Source organism: Mesocricetus auratus, unplaced genomic scaffold (assembly GCF_017639785.1).
Source record: "Mesocricetus auratus isolate SY011 unplaced genomic scaffold, BCM_Maur_2.0 Super-Scaffold_100676, whole genome shotgun sequence".
NCBI lineage: Eukaryota > Metazoa > Chordata > Mammalia > Rodentia > Cricetidae > Mesocricetus > Mesocricetus auratus.
Genome location: NW_024429266.1, coordinates 58,857,411 through 58,867,950, shown reverse-complemented (window position 1 = coordinate 58,867,950; position 10,540 = coordinate 58,857,411). Strand labels below are relative to the sequence as shown.

The following is a 10,540-nucleotide window of genomic DNA, read 5'->3' as shown; positions in this document are numbered from 1 at the left end:
TTGCTCACTTTGTCTCATACTCCACCTAGAAATCTAACAAGCATAGCACTAGCCTCCCTACCTGCAAATTACAGCTCACATTGGACTTGCTTCCCTTTTCACACATGGTAGGTTTTTTTTTTTTTTTTTTTTTTGAGGTCGATCAATCGGCTGACTTTACCCACCCATCCCCAAATACTCATCATCGTGATTTGGTCAGAACAGGGCTCAGAGCCAGAGGTCAGGGTGACCGAGGGTGGAGGGGTCCTGGGCCATGGGTGTGTGTGTGGCTGTCACAAATGATGCTTATGTAATGCTGCGATCTCTCTCCTAGCTGGGAGTCAGATGGGGAGGGTCTGCAGTCTGAGGACAGCCAAATGAGGGAAGAGCTGCCTGTCCCTTCCCCAGCCCAGAGCCTGCCCACCACCCCGGGACCAAGACCACTCCCAGCAAGGTAAGATGTGGGTGTTCTCTCCAGCAAGAAGGAAAGAAAGGGTAACTGCTCCAACCCTGTCCCCACAGACCAGGGGCACAGAAGTGTGGCTTCTACCAGCAAAGGGCAAGTGGGGGAGCAGTCAAAAGGGGGCTGGGAAGAGCAGAAGATCATATATATTAAAAAGGTGACTTAAGACTTAAAATCGAATTAGTATTTGTACAGAAAGGTGCTGGTAGAATAACTCCCTCTGGCCTAGGATCAAAGTTATGTGGAGATTCATGATGGACCCCTCCCCTGCCCCCAGTGGTGGCCCGAGTCGTTAAGTGCGATTGGTTAGAGTGGATTCCAGTTGGGTCATTCTGGTGGAGGAGTGGGGGGGCAGTAGCAGGCAGGGGGCTCAGTTGCTGCAGCACTGGCTCCGGCTGGCTGGGCTGCTCTCCTGCAGATCCACACCTCTGTTCCGGCCTGGAGCACCAGTCGCATTCTGGGGCTCGTTCTTGGGAAGCTTCTTAGCTATTGCCATGAAAATTTCATTCACGTTCGTTGCAGTCTTCACTGATGTCTCCATGAACAGCAAACTGTTGTCATCTGCATAGGCTTGTGCTTCCTGAAACTCCACGGCTCTCTTGCTGGCCAGGTCTGCCTTATTACCTGCGAGTGCAATGACAATGTTGGGGCTGGCCTGCCTCCGTAACTCCTTCACCCAATTCTTAGCCCGTGCAAATGTATCTGTGTTGGTGATGTCATAGACCACGATGGCTGCTTGGGCCCTCCCCCCCCCATAGTACATGGGGGCCAGGCTGGGATATCGCTCCTGTCCAGCTGTGTCCCAGATCTCAAACTTGACCGTGGTATCGTCTAAGCAGACAGTCTGTGTGAGGAAAACCGCTCCAATTGTGCTCTCCTGGTACTTGTGGAATTGTCCCTGGACAAAGCGGAGGACAAGGCTGGATTTGCCCACTGCAGACTCCCCCAAGAGGACCTGCTTAAACTGACAGATCTTGTTGCCAGCAGCTGGTCCATTGGGTCACACTGCACCTCCCCGACCTGCCATGGCCCGATGCTTGGTAGCAGTACCAGTGAGCGTAGGGGTGGGGCCGGTGCTATGCAAAGAGGCACTTAACTGGGAGGGAGGCCTCCAACGCGGCTCCTGGGCAGCAGCGTTACTTGGGCCGGGCTCGTACAGACTCCTCACACATGGTAGTCGTATGCAAGTAGACTTCCTTTTTTACCTGGGACACTGCAGAGAGTTTCTGGGAGGTGCCTGCCCCTCCCCTTACTCTAAAATTCCACTTACTAGGGGGCTCCTAAAGTGTCCTGACTTCCTTGCTTCTCAGGACACAAACTCAGACACAATCACTGACCAGATCCTTCCGGTCCCATTCTCCCTTTCCTCTGCCTTCATCTCCAAGGCTCCCCCTCTAGTGAAAGACCCCGAATTTATAGAAATAAAATATAAGCTTAAACAGGGAGGGCACCCCATCCCAGGAACTGGCCAAACCACAGAATGGAATGTATGGTTTAGCAACCTTAATTGCAGAAGGGCTGTTAAACCCACAAAAGGCCAATTCCGGGCTGCTGACCACCTGTGAAGAACTGACCAGGGCGTCAGAGATGGGCAAACAAGATTTGTGGGAACCACCATTTACTTAGGGAGAGATGATTAACTCATACCAAGGTTTGAGGAATTTACAACGTGTAGGTCAGGAAGACATCTACTTCCCCTGGTCAGTAGTCACGTACCCCCCCCACAAGATAGGGACCCCTCCCAAAGGCTTGTGGTTTTTGTCTTTAAAAGCTGATTGTAACTGAACCTCGGGGCCAATCGGTCTAAAAGCTGACCGAGAGGCCCATCTGCAGATGCCTAATTAAAGCCTCTTGCATGTTGCATCAATTGGCGTGTGGACTCTTGATTCTTGGGGTGATGAATCCAGCTTGGGGACCCCTCCTCAATTCGGGGTACCCCAACACTAGTATTAACTCTTTTCCCTATCCTGGTCTTTGAGCTCACAGAACAAAGTCCCACTCAGAGACTGACTGCTGTTTCATCTTCATTTGAATCTGAAAACAGATACCGATGTGGCTCTCTTTACACCCCCCCCAGGCCACTTATTTAAATATTTCACTAAGGCCCATGTATGCCATTGTGTTTGATACAGAAATATGCTCCAAAAGTTATAGATCAAATGCTCCCTCATAGTCCTTCAGTGCTTGCCTCAACACACAACTTTTACCCATCTGTTCATTGTCTGTCTTCCTACAGTTGAGTGTGAGCTCCATCCACAGAAAGACTTTTTGTCTCACATTACATGCAAACTCCCAGCCTCCTAGATTATCGTCTTATATGTAGTTAGTGCTCAATGAGTGTTGTTGACTTTCTGAATTCATACACAGAGATTTTACAATCAGAAAGTTTTCTGCCAGACAATGTGCTTGTATTTCCTCTTACAATACTGGGGGTACTAGTCATCTGGAGGGGCTGAGGGGCTGTTTCCCTCTGATGCTCTCATCGCTTCCTGTTTGTCTGCCGTGTTGATTGCCCTTAACCTACCTCTCTGCTGTGACATCCAGTCTGGCCCTGTTTGCATTAATAAGGAAACAGCACTTACTCCTCTCCACAAAGGTAATTTTCAAGTAACAGGAACATTCGTTTTGCTTTTTAAAACCACTTCATTATACTGAAGGCAAAAATAAAACCATGACACAGCTAGATTAAGAAAGCCACTCCAGACAAGCACTCTCCCTTTGCCAAACTCTGCCGTCTTCCACAAACTTGTACTCGGTTAGAGTCACCATTCTGAAGCTCCACTTTGGGGTTTTCCACTTTCACTGTCAATTACATTTTTATGACTTATCCAGGCAAAGAAAGAAAAGAAAAGACAAACACTATGACACAGCTGAAACCAGAAAGACAATCTTGTAGCCTCTTTTGTGACTCGTGTGTCCTTTTGCCTGCATTCTGTCCCTCCTTTTCATCTAATATCACCCTTTTTTGGTCTCCTTCCTAAAAATTATGCCATATACACATACAGATTTTGATATATAAACATCTATACATTATATGTTGTTTCTTTTATTTTTCTGAATTTGTGTGACCTTGCTTAATATTATCCTAAACCCATCATCCATTTTCTGCAAATTCACTATTTTGCTTTTCTTTACAACTCAGTAATAATTCTGTTTTGGATATATGCTACATTTTCACTTGTTAATGGGCATCTGGTTTGGTGTATTTCCTTGCTAGTATAAGCAGAGAAGCAATAAACATGGAAGGGCAGATATCCCAGTTGTAGGATTTGGAGTTCTCTGGGTACATGTCCCAGAATAGATATCTGGGTCATATAGTGGTTCTACCCTTTAAATTTTTGAGGAATGAAATTCCTTTGCGTGTGTGTTGTGGATACTGTGAAGTTTGTCTTTCTTGATCCCTCTAGGCTGAACTTTTGTGCTCCATTTTCCTTGTCCTCTATGGATGCTACTCCTGTGGTAGACCTCTAGATGCTGACTCCAAATTGTACTTTAATTGAACTCTGTTGATTTTCAAACTCAGAAGGTAACTCATTTACCAATGATTACCAATGAGAGTTCTCAGCTCTCTCAAGTCCATCCTGTAAAAGGGGCACTTTCTTCCTGCTCCCTAAACAGCCCCTCTAACCTCTCCTGTGTTTGTAATTAGTAACATCACAAGACATCATGTGAATTTGGGATGGACTTCCACAGTCATCTTGGAATGGGTCTCCTTTTTCCTCATTCCCAACATCCCTTTGTTCATTTATTTGTTTGAGTATTTCATTCATGAGTACTATAAAACATTATTTCCATCCATGACTCTCCCCTATTCAACCCCTCCCGTGCTTCCAATCTCTGTAAAATTTATTTTTCTTTCTTTAATTATTATTGTTTCGTGCATGCACTTGCGCTTGCGTGCATATGCGCGGGCACACATACACACGTAAATTACTGAGTCAAATTAGTATTATTTATATGTACACATGTTTAGTGATGATCACTTGGGATTAGATAACCTATCATGGAACTCGTCCCTGAGGAGAAATGATTCTCCTCTCAGTAGCAATTAGTTGCCTATAACTCTTCATTTAGGGTGGAGACTTTTGAAATTTTTCCCATCCACATTGATCTGTTGACCAGGATTATCATTATGCAAGTCTTATTTAGCTAAGCATGTCATTGAGATTTCATAACTGGAGAAGTCATTGACTCTAGTGGAAAGCCCATGATGGCCATTCTCCTAACCGATTAGAATTTCTAACTATATTCTGCATATCCTTATACTCACAGATGAACACAAGCATGCCTGTCACACCTAGAAGACACTATTTAGCCTCAGGAGTCCTGGTCCTCTGCTCTGGCTCTAGTCATCTTTCTGTTTCTTCTTCCATAATGTTTCCTGAACTTTAAGTGTAAGAGTGAATTAAGGATGTGTCAACTGGAGTCAAGCACTCATCACCACCTATTCTCTGTGTTTTAACCAGTTGTGGGTTTTTGTAATGGCTTCTCTCTACTGTAAAATAGAAGCACTTTTGATGAGGGGTGAGAACTACACTTGTCCATGGACATAAAATATGTAGAATACAGTTAGAAATTGTTACTTTAGGAAAACAACAGTAGTTAGGTTTCTTCTAGAGTTTATGACCCCTTCAACCATGGGTAGCTGGTAAGATTTACAGTACCAAGCACTGAACTCCCTCCTACTGAGTAGGACTTAAATCCAATAATGTCAACTACCCTTGAGAGAAAGGTGCCACTATTGCTCCACCTGGGGACATACTAAGCATTGTTACGTCCAGGTTGACTACTGCTTGCTTCTTTCCACTGGCAGCTTGCACAGCATCTTCTTATACTATAAGAGCTAGTCCTGTGGGAGGATGATTTCAGGTCTCCAGCTCAACTCCTCCAACTCCTGTGTCCAGAGTATGTGGTATATTCATCAAAAGGAACTTACCTTCGGGTTCTAAGAAGCAACCAAAGACAGTGGCAATAGTTGTTTTGGGAGTTTCATGGATTCCCCCTGACCAACTCAAAGGAAGATTTCCCATGTTGGCACTGTATCTCTTGATAGATTGTCTATGGCTCTTGAAGGGAGGGGTGTTGTTACCCTATGTGTGTAGCCATGTTTGCATTTAAAAATATATATATTTATGTAAACACATGCATTTTAAGTGAGATTATGAAATAATGTGTTTCCCTGCAGGTTCTTTTTAAAAGATTTTATTTATTTATCATTATATAGTGTTCTATCTGCATGTCTGCCTGCAAGCCAGAAGAGGGCACCAGATCTCATTACAGATGGTTGTGAGCCACCATGTGGGTGCTGGGAATTGAACTCAGGACCTCTGGAAGAGCAGTCAGTGCTCTTAATTTCTGAGCCATCTCTCCAGCTCCTCCCTGCAGCTTTTTCAAATACCCTTAGTGCTATTTATCTCTGTTTCCTCCCTCCCACCCCTGTCTGTTATCACCCTTTCTCTCCCCAATTAAAGCTTCCATTTTTCTCCTCCCCACCTTTATACCATCTATGTTCCACTACCCTTCTCTCTAGGGCTCCTTCTCTCCCCGTGGTTCTTTTTTTTTTTCACTTCCCTGGCTTCTAGGTTCCTTCCAATTATATACTCAAATCTAAAGGTTCAGACTTGGATATGTAAAATATGACAAACCACACAGAGCATTGGCTTTCTGAATATGGATCACCTCGTTCCATATAGTATTTTCCCGTTCCAACAATCTGCCTGCAAACTTTGCTTTTCTTTACAGCTGAATCCATTTCTGCTATGTTTATGTTTGGCTATCCATCCATCAGCTGAAGGACCTCTGGTTTGTTTCCACTCGCTAGCTGCTGTGAGTAGAGCAGCAGTGAATGTAGTTGAGCAAGAATCTCTATAGTAGGATATTGAATACTTTGGGTACATGCCCCGGAGGTGTATGTCTGAGTCATTTGATAGATCTATGTTTACCTATTTGAGATGGCCCCACTCTGATTTCCAGAGTGGCTGCTCCAGTGTGTGATCCCACCAGTGGTGAACGAGGGTTCCGTTTTCCACATCCTCACTAGTATTTGTTGCCGGTTGCTTTCTTGATCACAGCCTTTCTGACTGGGGTGAATTCTTAAATTAATTTTTAATTGGCATTTCTCTGATTGCTAAGGACACTGAACCATTTTAAAGCTATTTCTTAGCCTTTTTTATTTCTTCTTTTGAGAATGCTCTGTTCAAATCCATAGCCCATTGGGCTGTTTGCTTTCCTAATTCTTTGCTTTTCGAGTTATTTCTATAGTCTAGATATTAACCCCTTACTGGATATGTAGTTAGCAAATATTCTCTCCCACTCTGCAGCTTCCTTTCCTTTGCTGTAAAGAGATTTTAAGTTTTATGAGGTCCCGTTTGTCAATTGTTGGCCTTGATTCCTGAGCAAATGGAATCCTATTCAGAAAGTCCTTTCTTCTGCCTACTTCTACAGGGTGTTCTTACACTTTCAGAGTCACAGGCTTTACACTGAAGTCGCCGAACCAATTGGAGTTGATTTTTGTGCAGGGTTGTAGACATGCATCTAATTTCATTTTTCTATATGTGGGCATCCTGCTTTTTCAGTACTGTTTGAATGTTCTCTTTCTGTAAGTGTGTAATTTGGCATCATTACCAAATGCCACATGGCTGTAATTATGTGCTCTAATATTTGGGTCTTCTATTTTGTTCCAATGACTTTATGCCTGCTTTTGTGTCAGGACCATGCTGTTTTTATTACTACAATGCTTTAATAAAACTTGAAATCTGGCATGGTAATGCCTCCAGCATTGTTTTTTGTGCTCAGGGCTAATTTGGCTATCTGGATGCTTCACTGTGAATTTTAAGATTTTTAAAAAATTTCTGTGAAGGATGTCATCAGTATTTTGATAGGAATTCCAATGGATTTACAAATTGCTTTTGACAATATTAATTCTCTCTGTCCATGAACTTGGAAGTTCTTTCTATTTTCCAGTGTCTGCCTTGATTTCTGTCTTTGGAGAGTTGAAGTTTTCACTGTGGAGGTCTTTCACATCTTTAGTCAGGTATATTCCAGATACTTTACCTTTACTAAGGATTAACTGTAAAAGAGGGGTGTTTCTCAGCCTATTTTTTATTGGTTTACAGAAAGATTTTTATGAGTTAATTTTGTATCCTGCCACTTTTCTGAAAGTTGATCATTTCTAGGAATTTTATGGTAAATTTTTCCGGGTCATCTTAAATATAATACCATATCATCTTCAAATAGGAATAATTTTAAATTTTCATACATGGGTTCCTTTCATTTCTTTCTCTTGCCCTATTATTCTACCTAGGGCTTCAAACACTATGTTGAAAAGATGTGGGGATATTGAAGAGCCCCTGTCTCATTCTTGATTTTAATGGGATTGCTTTGAACTTTTTCTCCACTTGGGATGATGTTGGCTGTGGCCTTGTCATATATATCCTTTATTATGTTGTTTTCCTCTAACCTCACTCTTTATAGGACTTTTTATCATGAAGAAATGTTGGATTTTTGTCAAAGACCTTTTACGGATCTATTGAAACAATCATGTGGTTTTTGCCTTTAAGTCCACTTATGTGTTATATTTATTGACTAGTATATAGTGGACCATCGCTACATTTATGCCTAAAGCCTATTTGTTCATGACTTCTCTACATGTATCCATATTTAGTTAGCAAATATTTCACTGAGAATTTTTGCATCTATATGTATCAGGGATGTTGGCCTATAGTTTTCTTGTGTTATATTTTACCTATATTTTTGTATTAGAGTAATGGTGGCTTCGTAGAATGACAATGGAAATGCTCCTTCTGTTTCTTTTTCCTTATTTTTAAATAATTTTAGAAATGTTGCTTGTAGTTCTTTGAAAGTCTGGTAGGATTCTACTGTGAATCCATGTGGGCCTTGATCATTTTAGTAAGAAGGCTTGTTATTACTGTTTCAGTCTTTGTTGTTATTGTTGCTTCAGGTGTGTTTAGGTCAGTGATCTCTTCATGGTTGAACTTTGGTGACTCAATGAATCTGGAAATTCACCCATTTCTTTTAGGTTTTCTAACGTAATGGACTGTAGGTTTAAAAAATATCCCATTAAGACATTCTGAATTTCTTTGGTGTCTATTGCAGGGTTACCCTTTTCATTTCTGATTACTCCCTTCCTTTCTTTCTTTCTTTGGGTTAACTCAGCTGAGAGCCTGCTGAACTTGGATATCTTTTCAAAAGACCATCGGATTTGTTTATTCTTTATACTGTTTGCTTGCTTCTGTTTCATTAATTTCTACCCTGGCTTTTATGATTTCTTCCCATCTCCTGGACTTTGGTTTGATTTGTTGTTCTGCTCCTAAGTGCTTTAGCTGCATCATTAAGTCACTTATTTATATTCTTCCTAATGTTTTAATGTGTGCACTTAGAGCTATAAAGTCTGTCTCATGACTGCTATTAATGTTTCCCAGAGATTTTGGTATGTTGTGTCTTCATCTTCCTTTATTTCCAGGGATGTTTATATCCATCTTGATTTCTTCTTGGACTAATTCACCACTCAGTTGTCTTCTGTTTAATCTCTGCAAGTTCATATAATTCCTAGAAATTCTTTTCTGTTTATTTTAGGCTTTATTGCATTGTGGTCAGATAAAATACACAGTTATTTTATTATTTTTTCATTCTTTGAGATTTGCTTTGTGTTTGAGTAAATGCTCTATTTTACATGGACTTCTCTTTTTTTATTTTTTTGTTTTTGAATGTATACTTTAACTTTATTATCTCAGATTGGAAAGGTAAAATTAGGGCAGCCAACACTCCAAGTAAGAATAACTGATCTCATTCATAAAATAAAAAAAGTGACTTAGAAAGCAGCCATTATGCTCACCTTTTGCTAACTAAAATAAAAGATGAGTTATCTAACTCAATATATGTTAACCACAGTTTGTGTGATTTGGTGAAATAGTATGAGAAACAGTAAAATCTATTTCTTTGAAATACTTTCCTTACTGACTGAACATCATTTCATATTCTTTCTCCCCTTTTATTAAAAATAGATTCTTAAGCTGGGCGTTGGTGGCGCACGCCTTTAATCCCAGCATTCGGGAGGCAGAGGCAGGCGGATCACTGTGAGTTCGAGACCAGCCTGGTCTACCAAGCGAGTTCCAGGACAGCCTCCAAAGCCACAGAGAAACCCTGTCTCGAAAAACCAAAAAAAAAAAAAATAGATTCTTTTCCCATACAGTGTAACCTGACTACAGTTCCCCCTCCCTCAACTCTTCCCAGTTCCTCCCCACCTCTCCTCCCATCCAGATCCACTCCCTTTTCTGTCTTTGCTATCTAAGAGATAGCAAACCAAATAGGACAAAATAAAATATAATAAGATAAAACAAAATCCAAGTTTGGCAAGGCAAACCAGCAGAAGAAAAAAGAGCCCCAAGAGAGTTGTAAGAATTAGAGACTCGTTCACACACTCAGGAGTCCCATAAAAATACTAAACTGAAAATGTTAATATATACACAGAGGACCCGGTGCAGACCCACGCAGGCCCTTTTCTTATTGTTTCAGTCTCTGTGAGTTCCTGTCAGCTTTGCCTGGTTGATTTAGAGGTCCTTATTCTATTGGTGTCCTCCATACCCACTGGCTCTTACACTCTTTTTGCCTCCTCTGCCACGGGGTTCCCTGAGCTCTGAGGGGAGGGATTTGATTAAGACATTTAGACTCTCTCACCACATAGTGTCAGGCTGTGGGTCTCTGCTTCTGTTCCCATTTGCTTCCAGAGGAAGCTTCTCTGATGATGACTGAATAAGACACTGATCTACGAATGTTAGCAGAATATCATTATGAGTCTTTTTTTTATTGCCTCCCCTTTTATTGACCAGTAGTGTTTGGTTTTACCATGGGCCATTGGGCTCTCTAGTCTCTGGTTCTTGGTCACCCAAGCAGTGTCAGATATGGGTTCCATCAAATCAGATATTGGTTGGTTACTCCCATGAGCTTTGTGCCTCCATTGTCGTAGCACGCTTTGCAGGCAGAATACACTGCAGATCAAAGGTTTTGTAGCTGGGTTGCTATTAATGTTTCTCTTTTGGTAGCCTTCAGAATGCCTTCCCATACCAAAGCACTAAAATG

At 41.7% G+C, this 10,540-nt stretch overlaps 1 pseudogene; it reads right to left on the bottom strand.

The window, feature by feature from the left end:
- Window positions 1-353: 353 nt before the first annotated feature.
- Window positions 354-1,587, bottom strand: LOC121137047 (annotated as a pseudogene).
- Between the last annotated feature and the right edge of the window lie 8,953 nt (window positions 1,588-10,540).